Raw genomic sequence first — 14487 nt, 5'->3', positions numbered from 1 at the left:
GTTGGAGGATTTGAGGTATCGGGAGAGGCTGAACAGGCTGGGGCTGTTTTCCCTGAAGCGTCAGAGGCTGAGGGGCGACCTTATTGAGGTTTACAAAATTATGTGACGTATGGATAGGGTAAATAGACAAAGTCTCTTCCCTAGGGTCGGGGAGTCCAGAACTACAGGGCATAGGTTTAGGGTGAGATAGGAAAGATATAAAAAAGACCTACGGGGCAAAGCTTTCACACAGAGGGTGGTACGGGTATGGAATGAGCTGGCAGAGGAAGTGATGGAGGCTGGTACAATTGCAACATTTAGGAGGCATTTGGACGGGTATATGAATAGGAAGAATTTGAAAAGATGTTGGCCAGATGCTGGCAGGTGGGACTAGATTGGGTTGTGTTATCTGGTCGGCGTGGATGTGTTCGACCAAAGGGTCTGTTTCCATGCTGTACATCTCTATGACTCTATGACTCTAAGTTCCCGAGCTTCCATACCTTTCTCCACAGTCAATACCTAGAGGAGACTTTTGTATCATATCTCACCCATCTCCTCAGTTTCCACACTCAGGCGACCTCATTGATCATTACGGGGCCTTGGCTCTCCCGAGTTACTAGTTAGCCCATAATGAAACTTGTCGAAACTTATTTGTAACTTCAAATAAACAATAGCCACCAACCACCATTCCTCTCACCTACCTTTATCGATTCTGCCATTCATATTCACACCAATAAACACACTCCAACAAGTTCAAAAACAAATTATCTTTTATAAAATCAATTTGTGAATAGTGTAGGTGTCAAGCACTACTCCATTCATCTCCACCTAGTTTTCTGTCCTTTGAAAAATTCTCAATCATACCAGTACATTCCCTCCATTCTCACATGTGCCAAGTTTGTTTATCCACCTCTTCATTAACCTTGTTGAAGGTATTCTGAAAAGCCCAATCAACCAATCTTACCTTTAATCTATTCTGCTTTTTCCTGCCAAACAGAAAAACAAATCCAGCAGTGTTTGTGAAATGAAGTCTCACTTTCAAACAACATGCTTGCCACTGTCAGAAAGTAGAGAGTGGGTATAAAGGAGTCAGTTGGTGCCAATGCAGCTCCATAGGGGTTTGGGACCACACTGTATGCTATATACATTAACAGTCTGGACAAGGAATGTGAGGAGGTGCGGGAAATAGGATTCCACGAAAGATCCCAGGGAATAACTGCTTGACATATGAGGAGCAGTTCAAGATTCTGAGTGTGAGCTCGATGAAGTTTATGCGGCAGTGTGGAGATCTCATTCAAACTTTCAGCATAATGAATCAACTGAATTGAGTGGAGGTCGGGCATATGTTTCCATTGTCGGAGATTCTATGGCCCAGTGGCAAAGCATCAGGGTTAAAGGGACGACCTTGTATAATGAATGTTTTGAGTAATGCATTAATCCAGATTATGGTGAAACTCACTGGATCTCACTGGATCCCACTGTCTTAGGAACTGTGACGACTAAGCAATTGGGTGAGCCTATCTCCAAGATACATCGGGTCTTGATGAGTTAGAGGAGCGAAGCTTACAATGAGGTGAAGAGAGAATGCGAGTGAAACAATTCAAACATTAATCAAATGGTGGAAAAGACTCGATGGGCCTGATGGCCTACTCCTATATCTGTACATATCTGTGGGCACGGGGCATTTGGCGGAAGAGTTCTGCACGGAAGTGTAACCGACCCAGAGACATTCTCCAAAGCTATCACTCTACATTTAATCCTGACTAATGCTTGTAGACTCTACATCGCTGAACACTTGTGGTCATTTAGCATTGTCGAGTCATCTAACCTACACATCTTTGGACTGTGGGAGGAAACTGTAGCACCCGAGGGAAACCCAAGCAGACAAAAGGAGAACGTGCAAACTCCACAGAGACAGTGGCCTAAGGCTGGAATCGAAAGGGTCCCTGGCACTGTCAGGCAGCAGTTCCACCATGATGGTCTTTTTCCAGTATGTTGTCTCGTGAAGGCTCAGTACAGCAGATCTCAAAGTCATCCTCTCCCAACAGGGTGGTTATGAAGCCTTAGATGGCAATGTTCATCTTTCAGCACTGCATCTATGCCATGTCTTGTGGCCGAGATTTGAAACCCTTTAAATGCTCTCTGCTGTGTTCACTGTGAGTAATCCTACCTCGCTCTAGGATTTATTGACAGCTCCAGATCTCTCTGCTGTCTGGATGACCACCTGCTTTCAATGAGGTGATGAATGAGAACATCATTTGGGGAATTTATTGAGTCAGGAACTTCCAACAGGAGACAGCGAAATAGACAGAATTGGAAATGAGACGGATGCAGCGCGTGTTACACATGGAGAATGGTTACACATCGACATCTCGAAAATCCCAATCTCCATCCCTGTCCTATGCTGCCGCTTCTCTCTGGAGTGGAGAATTCTGTTGGCTCATGACTTGGAGTAGCTGCAAACGTGCAATCAGAAGCAGCAATTAGACCCTCATGGTGTCAGATACCACATGGAGCTATTCTGAGTGATGTAAACACAGTACAAGAAGGTATCCGGATCAAACAATCGTAAGTAAAATGGGGTTTGGAGGACTGAATGAGTGTAAGTGGTCAGGCAATAACCTAATGCTATTTTCACGAGTCTGTTCATCTAGATACTAATGCTGGTATCGAGTATCCCCATCTGATTTTTTAATATCCTTTTGGGAATGAAATCTGTTATAGGCAGCCGTTCTGTCCGATGCATGACTCCAGATCCAAAGCAATTGGTTTGACTCTCAACTGTACTCCAAAATGGCCCAGAAAGCCACTCAGTTCAACGTCAGCTGGGAGAAGGCAAAAGATTCTGGCCAGCGAGAGACACCCACATCCCACGAGTGAACTAAAACTAACTGGAGCTGTGCTGGGACCAATGTCCTGGTCAATCATGTGGGTAGATTAATGGTCAGGGCTTCAAATTGACAGAGAGGATGCAGGACCAGTGTTCCAGCGAAAAAGCTTCTGGAATCCCAAGATCAATAGCAAAACATCGGAACAGCATGGTAATGTGGCTGACGACTAGTAGAAAGCAATGGAAAGGGTCAGAGGATAAATAAAACTTCATCAGCGCATAGGTTTTTGACAGGAACTAATGATAAAAAAGTAATTTTTTTTTCGAATGGGCAATACCTCTGCAATAAGACAGATGGGGTTATGACAAAGCGATAAGTTAATTTAGACACCAGACAGAGGTGTTGCAGGGGGGAGCAAAGGGCGTAAAATGAATATTCTACCGTACACAACCTTGTGGGGACTCAGGCAGAACAGAAAAAAATGACGTGTAGCCCTGATAATATTCGATAACAATGGCAGTACAGAAAAATCATTTGGTCTCAGATCATGGTGTTGAATAGGTATGGTTGCGAATTCTGGATAATAATTGTGAAAATTCTGCGGGAGTAAAGTCATAGATATGTACAGCACAGAAATACGCCCTTCAGTCTAACTTATCCATGCCGATCAGATAACCTAAACCAATCTGCTCCCATTTGCCAGAACTGGCCCATATCCTTCCAAACACTTCACATTCATATTCCCATTCAGATGCCTCTTAAATACTGTAATTGAACAAGCGTACACCACTTCATCTGGCAACTTATTCCATACACGCACCGTATTTCCGTGAAAAAAAAGTTGCCTCTTCGATCCCTTTTTTACATATTTTACCGCTCGTCTGATATGCATGACCTATTCTTCTGGACACCTACACCGTCCACCATCCAAGCGACAGTACCATGCCTGTTTATCAACTCCATGGCTCTCATGGTCTCATAAACCTCTGAATCGAGGCCGCCTAATAGCATTTTCATTGCTCATCACTGCATTAAACAGCAGTTCACTAGAATTTGTCACAAATGCACCTTGATAGTTTTTGGAGACTTCAAACTTCATATAAGCTGGGACAATCACACTGACAAGAGTGATATTCGAAGAGGAATTCAGAAAATGTTTTTGTCAGTGTTTCTTGGAACAACACACTGTGCAACTGGCTCGAAGTCAATGCCTTAGATTGACTGTCGCATGAAGAACATGACTGACTAAGTAATGTCACGATGAGAGATCCTCTCAGAAGTTTTATAAAATGAAAATCAAAAGGATTCTGAAGTTTTGAAATGATTACACGAAGGACAACTCACATTTGGAAACAGAAAATTCCTTAATTGCGTGATAGTGAGAGGATAACTGACCAATGTAAACAGACTAAAATATGTGTCTGTAAACGAGTAGTGGAAAACCTGTGAAGGAACACTGTATATTTTCAAAAAAAGGCAAACAATTGAAACAGACAAAACCTCTGCAAGAAATTCCCACCCGACCCTTACTGATGATGGAAAGGATCCGTTTCAATTGAGAGAGGCTCAGTGACCGAACTTAAAGCCAAACAATTCTGAAGAAAGAGGATGTTTTCAAGGACCGATGAAGGGCTACTAAAACATGAAAGAATGTGTAAAAGGGATAACAAGGGACTTCCAAGCTTAAAGAACGCTGAATTAAAAGGAATTATTGTCGGGGTTAATGATATGATAGGAACAGGGAGATTAGAAGCTTTGGATGCAGGTTTGCTCACTGAGCTCCAAGGTTCTTTTCCAGACGTTTCGTTGCCCTACTAGTAGTACCAAGGCGAAGCAATGGTGAAAATTCCTGCTTTCTATTTATATGTTTGGGTTTCTATGGGTTGGTGATGTCATTTCCTGTTGTGAAGTTATTTCCTGTGATGAAGTCACTTCCTTTCCTTTTTTCAGGGTATGGGAGATGGGGTCTAACTTGATGTGTTTGTTTATAGAGTTCCAGTTGGAACGCCACACTTCTGGAAATTGTCGTGCGTGTCTTTGTTTGGCTTGACCTTGGATGGATGTGTTGTCCCAGTCGACGAGGTATCCTTCCTCCTCCGTATGTGAGGATACGAATGAGAGAGGAACATGTATATTTGTAGATAGTTGGTGTTCATGTATCCTGGTGGCTAGATTTTGGCCTGTTTGACCAATGTAGTGTTTGTTACAGTCCTTGCACATTATTTTGTAAATGACATTAGTTCTACTTGTTATCTGTATAGGGTCTTTGAAGTTCATTAGCTGCTGTTTTGGTGTGTTGTTGGGTTTGTGGGCTACCATGATGCCAAGGTGTCTAAGTAGCCTGGCATCATTTATGAGATGTCTTTGAAGTAAGGGAGAGTGACTAATGTTTCTGTACATGTTTTGACTGCTGTTTGGGTTTGTTGCTGTGAATTCGGCGGACTGTGTTCATTGACTAGCCATTCTTTTGAACTCCCGGTATAGGTGATTATCCTCTGCTCTATGTAGTTCCTCTGTGCTGCAGGGTGTGTTGGCTCGTTGATATAATGTTCTGATGCAGCTTCGTTTGTGGGTGTTTGGATGATTGATTCCGTAGTTCAATATTTGGTCTGTATGCGTTGTTTTTCTGTAGACGCTGGTTTGAAGTTCCCCATTGGTTGTTCGCTGTACTGTAACATCTAGCATTGGCAGTTTGTTGTTCTTTTCTTCCTCTTCAGTGAGTTTCAGGCCAGAGAGAGTATTATTGATGGTCTTGAAGGTTTCGTTTAATTTCTTTCCTTTAGTGATGACAAAGGTGTCATCCACGTAGCGGACCCAAATTTGTGGTTGGCACAGCTGTTTGTCAAATTTCTGCAATACTGCCTCTGTTAGGAACTCTGATATTGGAGATCCCATTGGTGTTCCATTGGTTTGTCTGTAGGTTTTGTTGTTGAAGTTGAAGTGGGTGGCAAGGCATAGGTCTACCTGCTTGATTATATTCTCCTTGTTGATGAAGTTAGTTCTGTTTGGTGAATGTGTCTTTGGGTCTTCTAATACCTTTGTCAGCGTTTCCTTGACCAGGTTAATGTTGATTGAAGTGAACAGGACTGTTACATCAAAGAAGACCATTATGTCATCCTCTTCTATATTAGTGTCTTTGAAGATATTCAGGAACTCGTGGTTTGCAGAGGTTGGGAGCGAAATATGTATTTTACTTATTCATTTGTGGGCCCAATCTCCATTGGTAGCTGCTTATTGTGCAGGAGGCAGTGCAGAGACTGAACATAGTGCAATGTGTTGCGAGTCACATGTCGGACAGAACAGGTAATAATGTCAGCTACACTTTCGTAAATCACATAAGAGTATCATTCGGATTTTTCTGGATATTCATCAATACATTTATGGTGGTCTCACCAATGTCCTGTTGAGCAACACCAGGACATGCCAACTCTTATTCTCAATGCTGTAAGCAATGAAGGCATGCGCGTGAAATGCATTCATCACCGCCCTGTCTAACTATAACAACACTGTCAACAAAAAATGTTGCTACAGTCCTGAGCATCTCCATCTCACAACACCAGAAAATGCCCTACCATAAATGATTTCAGTCCTGCGATGTTTGTTTCTGACCAAAATGCAACTTCTTGCATTTATCTCCATTACTCTCCATCTGTTATTCTTCAGCCTACTGGCCCAGCTGATCGTCGTCCCATTATATTCGGAGATAACCTTCTTCACTGTCCAAACTACCATCAATTTAATTTCCACCCACAATATTATCAAGCATGCCTCCAAAACTGTCATCCAAATCGTTTATACAAATGACTAACAACAATGGTATCAAACATGCCTCCAAAACTGTCAACAAATCGTTCATACAAATGACTAACAACAATGGACCCAGCACTGATCCTTACAGCATACCGCTGGTCATATTTCTCCAATCAGACGATCAACGGTCTCCCACCACACTGTCTCCTACCGTCAAGCCAGTTTTGTATCTGGTTAGCGGGGTTTCCCTGGATCACAGGTGGTCTAACCTAATGAGGCTGTCTGCCAGACAGAACCTTGTCAAAGGCGTTGATGAAGTCCATATGGACAACAACGATTTACTGCCTTCATCTATCAATTGGCTATCTTTTCAAACACTATCTCAGGTGTATGAGACATGATTTCCAATGCACACAGCGATGCTGACTATTCATAATCATTTTTACCATTCCACGTGCACGAAGATCCTGACTCTCAGAATCCCCTACAAAAACATTCCCACGCCGAACGTCAGTCTCACTGGTCTGTAGTTTTCTTTTGTTACCTTACAGCCCTTACGTGATGTAACAGCATCATCCGGCCTGCAGTCATCCTGCACCTCACTATGATGATGCATAGTTCAAATATCTCTATAATGGGCTCGTAAATTTATCCCTAGCTTCCCAAAATTTTTTGGGATAGACCTGATCAGAGCCTGAGGATCTATCTACTGTCGTGCATTTTTAAATATTCCAGATCCTCCTGTTCCCTATTGTGAACTCTTTTCAAGACACGAGTATTAATTAGCCGAATTTCATGAAATGCCCTTTCTTTCGCCAATGTAAATACTGACATGAAATATTTATTTAGGATCACACTCATCTCCTGTAGTTGGACTTCTTGATCTTTACGGAACCCTACCCTCTGCCTAGATCGTCTTAACCCTTTTTCGAAATCTGATAAAAGGCTTTAGAAAATTCAAATAAAGCATATCGCCTATTACCACTCCCCTCCCCAAACCTTATCTATTCCACCATTTAGAACAATAGGAAAGACTAAACTCCAACATCAAAAAACCTTTCTCTTTTACAAAATCATGCATCTTCGATTGATTTAATGGGTCCAGTTATTGTTTAATATCATAATTTTGAAATACATTTCAGCCATCCCCAGCTTACTTTTAGGCTAACACAATTTGGTTGTCAATGCTATGGCAGTGATAGGGGCTTCAGGTGAAATTGGATGCAGTCAGGAAGACCGACAGGATAGTAAACTCACAGAGTTAGCACAGGTTATTCGGACTTGGAGAGGTTACAGAGAGTGCCAGTTACAAGACTGCAATTAGTTATAGCATTCAATAGAGTGTTACATCTGCTTCAATGGCTTTGGACGCTTCAGGAAGTTACAGAATTAGAAAGGCTAGTCCTGGCCGGAGGAGATTTGAGATAACACGCATTAAGAGACTGGTTGGGATTACAGACATATGAAGGGGTCAAGCGGTTTCAGAAGGTTACAAAATGTGAGGGTTGGCAGGAAAGACTACAGGGACTGGAATCCTTTATAAAGACAGGGTGTTTTGTCAGGATGGTGGGAAGTTGGAGGGAGTCAGGTGCTTTCGGACAGGATGGAGGAGTGTTGCAGGGACTGGAAAATGTTGTTGTGCTATCCATTCCGAAGACGCTGGAGGAAGGTGCACATACTAGGAGTTGGTAAGGGCTGGAGGGTGTTACAGAAAGAATGAACGGCAGGTACTGGGCAAGACGACGGTCATCACGAGTTTTGTAGTTTTTTTTCTTTTGGAGCGAGTAACCATGACTTTAAATTTCAAAATCACTGTAGAATCAGATAAGGATTGTGCGGAATTTATTTATATGAAGTTGGGGAGGGTCGCTTGTCACTATCATGATAAAGGAATATTATTGCTATCATTAGACATTATCACTGTCATTACACAGGAAAATAAGATGACTCCCTCAATGTTACCACTCAAATTGATAAGGTTGTTAAGAAAGTATGCTGGTCAATGCTGGCAGAATTAGGAAACACTGGCTGACTAATGAGTCTTTGGGCAAGAAAAAGGGGACAAATGTCAGTCAGTGACAGCTGGATCAAGTAAATCCCTTCAGGTGCATCGGGGTTGTGGGAACAGAGATTGCATGGAAATCAGGGGTGCAAACAAGGGACATGAGTAAGCTGTGGCAGAGAAACTTAACGGGAACCCAAAGAGACTCTGCAAATATATGAAGGGCAGAAGAGTATTTACGGAGGACATCACCACACTGAAAGAATGATTGATTTGTGCAATTACAGGAGATGGGTAAGTTCATTATACAAAAACACTCCACAACTTACTGGGGACAAAGATGGAGGAAGTCAGGCAACTAAATAGAGATAAGATTGGCCAGGTTTAGAATATTGTATGCAATTCCGATCTCGCTGCTACAGGAAGGATGCTATGAAACTTCAAAGGGTTCAGAAAATATTTATAATATGTAGCCAGGGTTGGAAGTGTTGGGGAAAATTTGACATTGTTTGCCTGGAAACCATTTTCCTGTTTCAGCTGAGAAACAATTTTATAAACTCACAGCCTCGTTTCCTGTGTGTCCCTTGCTATGAGGTAATGTTAAAAGTAGACCTTACCTCCCTGAAGCCTCCAGCCTGTCCAGTTATTTTTTTCCCACTGTGATCGATGGACAGAACAGGCAGCGTAGGCAGTCAAGCAGACATAGACTTGTCAATTAGCCCTGTTCACTTCAGAGTTATTACCACGTCAACTATTTAAGGACATATTTGCTTAGTGTTAACAATCCATGTACATAGAACAAATGGTGATACCGTTTGTTTCTGTCCACGTGTGGAATGCATAGTATGTTGAGTTTTGACCCTAATTAGTGACCACTAAATGAGTACTAGTAAGCATACCAAAGCCTGGTAATTAACCATCAGCTCATACCTGCTTTTTCTATATAATCCTGTAGTGTCCTGATGTATTTCAGAATAGCACCGAGCCATTGTTAGGACGTTGATATATCATCTCACAATCTAATCAGTTTTCAAGGTCTGTGTCTCAAACGTTTTCCTCAATAGGAAGTCTTGACCTTCAGGTCGTGGTTGAAGGCTGAGAGGTGACGTAACAGAGGTTTTTTGAAAAAAAAACATGAGGGAACTGTATAAGGTAAGGAGATAACATTTTTCCCATGGGTTAGGGAGTCCAAAACAAGAGGGCACAGGTTTAAGGTGAGGGGGAAAGACATAACGACACCTATAGGTCAACCATTTTCACTCACATGGAGGGGATGCATGTGCACAATGAACTGAGGAAGGAAGTAGCAGAGAGTCATATATTTACAACATTTAAAAGGCATTTGGATGATTACATGAATAGTAAGGATTTTGACGGGTGTGGAGCAAATGCTGGGAAAAGGGGATAGATTTGTCTGGTTTCGCCTGACGTCATGGATTATTTGGACAGAAAGGTCAGTTTCTATGTATGGCCTGAAAATATTCGACAATATTGACGAGGCGCTTGTGGTGGTTTTAACCACAGAGATAAATAACTCTCAGGACATTGTGGGAAGCTGGAGAAGGAATTGTGGACCCTAAAAATATGTTTGCACCACTGAGATGCATATGTTATGTGCTGGATGATTGGAAGGTGACATAGTGAAGCAGGTTTTCAAAGATTTCCAAGAGATCGAGATGAAATGGGCGACATGGCTGAAAATGGAAGATGAAGTTCCATCTGGATAAATGTGAGGTATTGCATTTGCTGCAAGGAACAAGGGTCGAGCTTGTGCAATTAACGGCAGGGTCTTCGTTAATGTAACAGAACAGAGGTCCCTCGGGGTCCAGGTCCATAATTCTTTGAAATTTACACCGTATATAGACAAGATGATTAGAAAAGTCCCTAGTATTCTTGACTACAGTGCTCAGTCCTTTGGGTACAGGATTTGCGAAGTCATGCTGAGATTGTACAGGACATTACTGAGGCCTCTTCTGGATCACTGTGTCATGTTCTGATCGCAAAGTTTTAGGAAGGATATCATTCAGGTGGGTTCAGAAGAGACTTACCAGAAAGTTTCTGTGTTTCAAAAGTTTGAGTTCGAAAGAAAGCATGGATCGGCTGGGATCTTGTTCAATGGAGCCTGGAGGATGAGAGATCACCATGTACAAACCAGAGACCAGTATAGACGACAAGTCGTTGTCTTTTTCCATGGATGGGAAATTTCAAGAGTACAGGTCACGTTTTCTAAGGCTAGAGGAGAGAGATTTTTAAAATAATGAGGACAAATGGAACACAGAAGGTGGCTTGTTGTGTGGAATAAACACAAAGGGGCACAATAATAACATTTAAAAGATATTTTTGTTAAGTACATGAAGAGGAACGGTTTGGACGTATATGGCACAGAAACAGATAGGTGGGACGAGTTTAAATTTAGTTTATGGTCGGAATGAAACAAAGGTTCAGTTTATGTGCTGTATGACTCTGATTTTGAACGTATTGTTGTTGCATTATTTAACAAATGCTGCGAGGGAAAACCAAGGAACTAAAGACCAATTAGTTTGATGTCAGTGGTGGTTAAGTTGAGGGGAGTGATTCTGAAGAGACAGAGTGTCAATGCATTTGGAAAGGCAAGAACTGATTACGGATTTTCAGTATTGTTTTGTGCTTAAAATGTGGTGACTCAAGCACTTGACTGTATTTGTTGACGAACTAAGTAAGAAAATAGATGAAGGCAGACAGTAGACGTTTTCTATATTGACTTCAGCAAAGCCTTGATAGGTTTTAGCACGATCTACTGCTTAGTAAGATTAGATCACATGGGATCAGGGAAAGTGAGCCAACTGGATGCAAAATTGACTTAGTGAGAGGAGACAGAGGGAGGTGGGTGAGGGATATTGTTCACACTGGAGGCGTGTGACTAGCAACGTGCCAGAAGTTTCATTGTGCATTATGAACATACATGATTTGTATACGAAAATAGGAGTCAACGATAGTAAGTTTGTCGTTATCAAAACTGGTCATATAGTGGGCAGTGAATGCAATTATCGACGGGGATCTCGAACAACTGAAAGAAGGATCTGAGGGGCAACTTTTTCCACAGAGGATGGTGCATGCACGGAACGAACCACCAGAGAAAAGGATCGAAACAAGTACAATTAAAGCATGTAACAGAGTTTTGGGATGGTACATGGAGAGGAGAATGGATATGGGCCAAATGCAATTTACTTTTCAGGCTATGAAATCTGCTCAGCATGGACAGAATGGGCTGAAGGGTTTGATTTTGTTCTGCATGACTCTAGGTCTCCAGTTATTGGAGGAGGATACTCCTGAGACAAACCTTATTGTCGAGATGTAAGTAGGTTACAGTGACAGGGAATGTAATCTGGTTTGGAATGCGTTTCAAGCATGTATAGGACTTAGTGGGCGGCATGGCGGCACATTGATTAGCACTGCTGCCTCACTGCTGCCTCTCTCACTTAACTGAGTCAGTGACATTGCACTCTAACAGTCTTATCCTGACTTCACTACCTCTCTAAGCGCTGATGAACCCGATGTATCAGAAGTTTGCCAGTAATTTCCATTGTAACGACCAACACATTAACTGGTCTGCAATTATCTGGCCTGTCTTTACTGCTCTTCTTGAACAAAGAAACAAGATTAGCTAACCTAAATTTATTTGGCAATTCGCCTCAGGCTAGCAAAGTAAAGAAAATGCTGTACCAATCTCCTCCCTTGCATCCTATGGCAGCTCGGGTTACACCTCATCAGCTCATTGTGATTTAGGCACATTAGATTCATATCACAGTATTCCATGGAATTCGGAAAACATATGCGTCCAGAAACAGTTATTTTGTCTGGCCAAACTAGTTTCAAGATGGTGGTCCAGTAGTTACTTTTCAAAATGTGATGAAACCAGCATCCTAACTACCTCTTCCAGATTTTGAGAAACTATTCTTTCGTGTGGAGGCTTTTCATGTACTGAGTGCAGTCGATGAGGTGATGAGGAATACCCTGAGGGCCAAAGACAATTGGACAATTCCCAAAGTTAATTTTCTGTTAAGACATGAAACATTTCAAAGATATTAGAGTATTCAGACACAATATTTTTGTGTCTGGAAAAAAAATCATCACAGAGAAAGAGTGAGATAGCTAAGAGAATGCAGAAAAGTTTGTGCATTGTGTGGTTGGAGGCTCTGGGCTTTTACTCAGTGGATGTTAATAGAATGAAGGGGAACGTCATTGGTACATCCAAAACAATGAGAGGTTGGATAGAGTGGATGTAGAAAAGATGCTTCCACTAGTTGGGGAGACCATGACTGGAGGGTAAGGGACTACACATTGGAATTGAGATGAGGGGGAGTTTCTTCAGACTGAGTGCAATGAATCTGTGAAACTTATTACCATAGTGGGCTGGATAGGCCAAGTTATTGAGAATGTTTGAAACAGGCATGGAGGTGTTCGTGATTAGTCAGGGCATGAATGGTAATGCGGAGAAAACCGAAGAATGCGAATTAGAACCATATCAACTATGTTCAAACGGCATACCAGACTGGAAGAGTTAAATTGTCTAACTATGCTCCTACACGGGGTCTTTTAAAGATAGACTTGGATGTATCACATTACTGGGAGATGACGTGAATGTATTTAATTCTGACTCAATAAAACAAAATATATTTTGGTTCAGCACAGAGATACAGTCTAACAAGTGAACCTCAAGTCATGTTGGTGAGTCATTGAACTCTCACAGTAATTGGAGTTGTCCCGTATTATTGATTCATAGTTCAGATATTTAAATTAGATTACTTGCAGTGTGGAAACAGGCCCTTCGGCCCAACAAGTCCACACGGACCCTCCAAACAGCAACCCACCCATAAACTTACACTTAATGCTACGGGCAATTTAGCATGGCCAATTCAACTAACCTGCACATTTTGGACTGTGGGAGGAAACCGGAGCACCTGGAAAAAACCCACGCAAACACGGGAAGAATGTCCAAACGCCACACAAACAGTCATCTGAGGTGGAGAATTGAATCCAGATCTCTGTGAGGCAGTAGAGCTAACCACTGTGCCACCGTTCCACCCACATGCAGTGTGGACTACAGGAAAGTGAATGTGTTCACAAAGACGCATTTTAACCTTAATCTCAGACAAGAACATTGCATTCACAGCGTTGGTAATTTATCATTCTTATCTAAAATTAATGTTTCCAACATATGTTGACCATTACTACTGGCAACAAGAACAACAGAAATTTCTGCATTTGTCACATCACATGAAAAAATATTAATTTTGTGTTATTCGATTAGGACTTAAGAATGTTCAGCAACGTTTCAATGATTACTACCAAACTAAAGCAGAACACACTCTCACACATTGCACTCCACCTGTCCAATATATCTCCAATGGCCAGATGTGTCTAATATTCAGAAGGTTGGACTTTAACTGGGAAAGAATCGTTTGTAACTCGAGTAATAGCACATCTCAGAGAATGATATGAATAACATTTTTAATAACATAGTTAAGCATTTGTTCAAACAGCGTTTTTTGGGGCTTTGTTGCATGGACAAAACATTTACAGTCTCTTTGTTGCAGTGATTCACATTTGCATCATTAACAAACACAGCAGATGACCTGTCATTATTCTTCATGGAATTTACTGGATTTGGTTCAGATCGGACTCCCAGCAGCTCAAATGAAGGGACAGATGGAGCTAAGAGACAGAGGTAGAGAAGGACATGTAGACAGAGAGAAAGATGTGTCTCTGTTAAAATGTGTTCAAGGAGTTTTGCATCTGAGACACAGTTTTTCTGTATTTGTTGACTCAATGCTTGACTGTAAATATTGGACCTGGCTGATCCTTTGCCTTCGCATTGCTATCATGAAACTCATTATTGGACAAGAACAGGCATTGCAAGTCATAGGGAATCTCAGATCATTACAT

The sequence above is a fragment of the Chiloscyllium punctatum genome, chromosome 40 (assembly GCF_047496795.1).
Source record: "Chiloscyllium punctatum isolate Juve2018m chromosome 40, sChiPun1.3, whole genome shotgun sequence".
Classification (NCBI taxonomy): domain Eukaryota; kingdom Metazoa; phylum Chordata; class Chondrichthyes; order Orectolobiformes; family Hemiscylliidae; genus Chiloscyllium; species Chiloscyllium punctatum.
The sequence above is the reverse complement of the archived record's forward strand: the minus strand, read 5'-3'. Positions refer to the sequence as shown.